The following is a 4,978-nucleotide window of genomic DNA, read 5'->3' as shown; positions in this document are numbered from 1 at the left end:
CCACAAGTAGAGTCACCATTTATGTGGTTGATAAAAGGTATTTCCTATTAAGAAATCATTGATCTTGAAAAATTATATCATGTGATCTGCAGCATCATTTCTATCACCAGGGCTGTATTTTTCAACTACTGATGTGTCTTCTTTTTTTCCAAAATTTACATTTCAATCAGCAGTAATAATCAATGTATCCTGCTTACACATTTGTCAATTTCAGACTGTAGAATTTGATAAAACTCTTCAATTTCTTAATCTGTGGCTTTAGTCATTGGTGCATAGACTTGAATTATAGTAGTATTAGTTGATCTTCTTTGTAGGGAAATTGATATTACCCTATCACTGACAGTATTGTTTCAGGATGGATCTTAAAATGTTATTTTTGATGATGAGAGAGATACCATTCCTCTACAATTTGTCATTCCCAGCACAGTAGATCATATGACTGCCTGATTCAAAATGGCCAATGCCAGTCCATTTCACCTAACTAATGCTTAGGATATCTAACTATATATTCCATTTCCTTTTTGAAAAATTCCAATTTTCCTAGATTCACACTTCCTACAATTATTAATGGATGTTTGAAGCTTTTTCATTTTGAGAGATGCCAAATGAGCACATATGAAGGTCCTGAAAGTTTTACTCTATTTATGTCATTAATGTCAACTCTACAGTGAGTATTCAGATCTTTCTCACTTGTATTTCCCACTTCTAACTTGAGGGAGTCATCTTTCAGCCCTATGTTATATAATGTTTCACTGTTATTCACAAGGTTTTAAGTGGCCAATTTTTTCACAAGTCTATGGTCCATAGTCTATGGCCCCTTATTCCTAATTTATCTTAGTCTGGAAGCTCTGCTGAAATCTGTTCACCATGGATGACACTGCTGGTATTTGAAATACACATGAGATAGCTTCTAGCATCACAGCAGCATGCAATGTACCACAGTATGACAAACTGAGAGACAAGAGGTGATTGGATGTGCTACTGCAGACTATCAAGTGACTTGAAAAGCTGCTAGTTTTGAGTGTGGCCAAGAACAAAAAGATGGCTATGCAACAGGTTCAGGCTGCCATACAAGCCACTCTGACAATTGAAACACATGATCCAGTTGATCCAATGGTGCTTGAAGTAGCAGTGGCAGATAGAGATGTTGTCTTGGGTCTTTGGCAGGCACCTATTGGTGAATTCCCATGCAAATCCTTGGGATTTTGGAGCAAAGTCTTGCCATCCTCTGAAGATAACTACTTTCCTTTTGCAAAACAACTTGTGGTTTATTACTGGGCCTTAGTAGAGACTGAACATCTAGCTATCGGCCCCCAAGTCACCATGCAACTTGAGCTGTCCAACGTGAACTAGGTTTTGCCTGTCCTACAAAGTTATAAAGTTGGATGTTACAGCAGCACTCCATCATTAAATGGAAGTGTTATATAAATGATTGTGCTTGAGCACAAGTAAGTTGTGAAAGGAAGTGACTCAAATATCTATGACCTCTACTCTAGTCACATTACCTTCATTCTCTCAGTCTACACCTATGGCCTCATGGAGAGTTCCTTATGATTGACTGAGGAAGAGGTAATTCATGCCTGGTTTATAGATGGTTTTGTTCAATGTGCAGGCACAACTTGAAAGTGGACAGCACCATCATTGCTGCTCCTTTCTGAGACCTCCAAGAAGAACATTGTGAAGGGAAATCTTCCCAATGGGCAGAACTTCTAGCAGTGCATCTGGATGTTCACTTTGCTTGAAAGGAGAAATGATTGGATGTATGAGTGTATACTAATTCATGGCTCTGTCCAGTGGTTTAGCTGGATTATCAAGGACTTGGAAAGGACATATTTTGAAAATTGGTCATATAGAGTATGGGGCAGAGGTATATGGATAAATCTCTCTGGACAAAAGAAATGAAGATATTTGTATTCCATGTGAATGTTCACAAAAGAGTGACCTTGGCAAAAGTATATTTTAATAATCAAGTGGATAGGATAACACGTTCTGTGTAACCCAGTCATCCTATCTGCCAAGTCACTCCTATCATTACCCAATAGGCTCATGAATAAAAGTAGTCATGATGGCAGGGGTGGAATTTACACATGGGCTCAACAACATAGACTTCCACTCATCGAAGCCAACTTAGCTAAAACCACTGCTGAGTGCCCATTGTCCTACCAGCAGAGACCAACACTGAATCCACAAAATGGAACCATTCCTTGAGGTGACCAGCCAGCAACATTGTGGCAGGTTGATTACATTGGACCATTTCTGTCATGGAAAGAGCAGTGTTTTATTCTCACTGGAATAGACATTTACACTGGATATAGATTTACCTTCCCTGCATGTAATGCTTCAGCCAAAACTACCATCTGTGAACTTACAGATTTCTCTACCTAGCATCAAGATATCTCACACAGCATTGCCACTGATCAAGGGGTTCATTTCCCAGCAAATAAGGTGAGGCAATGGACCCATGCTCATGAAGTTCATTGGTGTTACCATCTTCCCTGTTGCAGTGTAGTGCATTACTTAGCATGACCCTAACCATAGTCCTCCATTTTGTGATGTACTATAAATCCTAGCCTCTATGCATGCAGCTATGGTCCCATTTTGGAGGAAGTTGTCCACTATGCTAATGATGCAGTGTTAGGGTTGGGTGTATCTTGAGTCCTGCCTTTCTAGAGGATATGATTTAAGTCACTACCCTTAGTTTCATTGAAAGCATATATATGAATGCTCTGGCAAAATTCACTCTCTTGCCCTGGATCCTCCATCCAGTTCATCATCATCCCCCTGTTCGTGGGACTTGAGACAGCTGCTAGTCATCTGACCTGCCAATTTGGGTTAGTCAGCCCATGTAACCATGTGAGTGAGGAGATTCTTCCAGTCCAATGCCTGATCCCTAGTTTAGACCTTGCCAGCCTCCACAGCCATATGACCCATTTTTTTTTTTTTTTTGGCAGTTTCTGAGTTCTGTGAGATGATATGGTGAAATAGGGAAACTAAAAGTAAGAGGGAGTATATTGAGGGAAGGGGGAGGAGTTGATGTTAGAGATGATGGAATGGCACAGCAGTTTCAAAAAGTTGGACATTTGGGACATCTTTAATCTTTACCTCATAAAAACCAGCCTTGTGAAGATTTTCTAAAATAAATTATTTGAGCAGCCATCCTCCTGAAGCAGCTCACTTGATAGAATGATGGAATGGATTTCTAAAGCCATCTAAAGATACAATTATAGCACCAGTAGGTGGCTTTACCTTGCATGTTGGGGCAATATTCACCAGGATGCTGTATGTACTGTGAACTATCATCTGATATACGGTGTCCTTTCCTGAACAGTTAGGATTCATGGGTCCTGGAAGCAAGGGGTGGAAATGAGAATACTCTACTCATTATTACACTGAATAGCCCACTTTTAAATTTTTTGCTTCCTGTCCCTGTGACAGTATGCTCTGCAGGTCTGGAGGTCTTAGTCTCAAAGATAAGAGTATTTGCACCTGGAAACACAATACTGATTCCATTGAAATGGAAGTTAAGAATGCTATGTGGCCGTGATGATCTCTTCATACCTCTGGATCACCAGACAAAGAAGGAGGTACTGCATTGTCTGTGTGATTGATCCTAATTGTTGTTATGTGCTACCCTAATTACCAAGAGGAAATCAAATTGATATTACATAGGTAAAGCAGAGTTTGTCTGGAATCCAGAAGATTACTTAGAACATTTGTTAGGGCTACCAGGCCCCATAATTAAACTCAAAGGAATGCTTTAGCAAACCCATTCTGATATGACTGTAATAGCCCAGACCTTGCAAGAATGAAGATTTGTGTCACCCCATTAGCTAAAAAATCACAACCAGCTTAGGTGCTTGCCAATTGCAAAGGGAATATGGAATGGGTGGTGAAATAAGGTAGTTCTATATACCAGCTATGACCATGTGACCAGTTGCAGAAACAAGAACTGTGATTGTTATAAGTATTTATTCCCTGTATGTGTGCAGCAGATATTTATGTTTTCCTCAATTATAAAAGATAACATTTAATTGGGCTAATGTATTTTGGTTGTACACATGTTAGACACAATTAAGACTTTATATTTGTCTTTATTTAGAGATTATGTATGGCTTAAGGAGATGTGTACAGGTGCTAAGCTGACAACGGGTGAATTGTGTGATAATTAAGGTTTTATGTCAACTTGGCTGGGCTATGATTCTAAAGGGTTTAGCAGTTATGAGGTACTCATCCCTCATGATGAGATCTGATATAATGTAATCACTTCCATGAGAAGATCTTCCATGAACAATCAATCAGTTGCAAAGGAGTTTTCTTTGGGGTTTAGCCTGCTTCTAATATATATATATATATTATACATATATAATATATATAATATATTATATAATATAATATATTCTTCTGTGAATTGGGATTCTGTTGTGCTGCCTACAACTGTCTGTGAGTGAACAATCCACCATTCAGCCTGGAGATCTTGGATTCTTCATTCATTAGAGTCAACAGCCAGTGTACTGACTGCCAGCCTTGAGCTCCTCAGCCCTTGTGGCTGCAAGAGTTGGGAAAAGCCTCCAGCTTGACATTTGATCTAGGAACTTTGGAGTTGCCAGCTTCTATAAGTGTGTGACCCATTTTCCTAAGATAAATTTCTATATACATGTATATATTCCTTTTTCTTGTGGTTAATCCCATTCCTTGTTTTTCTTTTTGCATTTTTCCCAGTTTTTTATTCATTACTCCCCTTATCTGTCTTTTTTCTCTTATTGCCCTATCCCCAGATACTGCAGGTTTTCTTGTTTCTTCGCTGACCTTCTTGTTTGTCTGGAGGGTGCAGCCATTTTGATTGTTTACACCTGGCAGTCATTTTGGATATTTAAAGTGACTGAGAGTGCAGCCATTTTGAATGCTTACAAGTAGTGGCCATTTTGGATATTTAAAGTCACTGAGGGTGCAGCCATTTGGAATGTTTACAAGTGGCAAC

The sequence above is a fragment of the Orycteropus afer genome, unplaced genomic scaffold (genome assembly GCF_000298275.1).
Source record: "Orycteropus afer afer isolate SDZICR_OR568_19922 unplaced genomic scaffold, OryAfe1.0 scaffold00119, whole genome shotgun sequence".
Classification (NCBI taxonomy): Eukaryota; Metazoa; Chordata; class Mammalia; order Tubulidentata; family Orycteropodidae; genus Orycteropus; species Orycteropus afer.
This window is presented reverse-complemented; position numbering follows the sequence as displayed.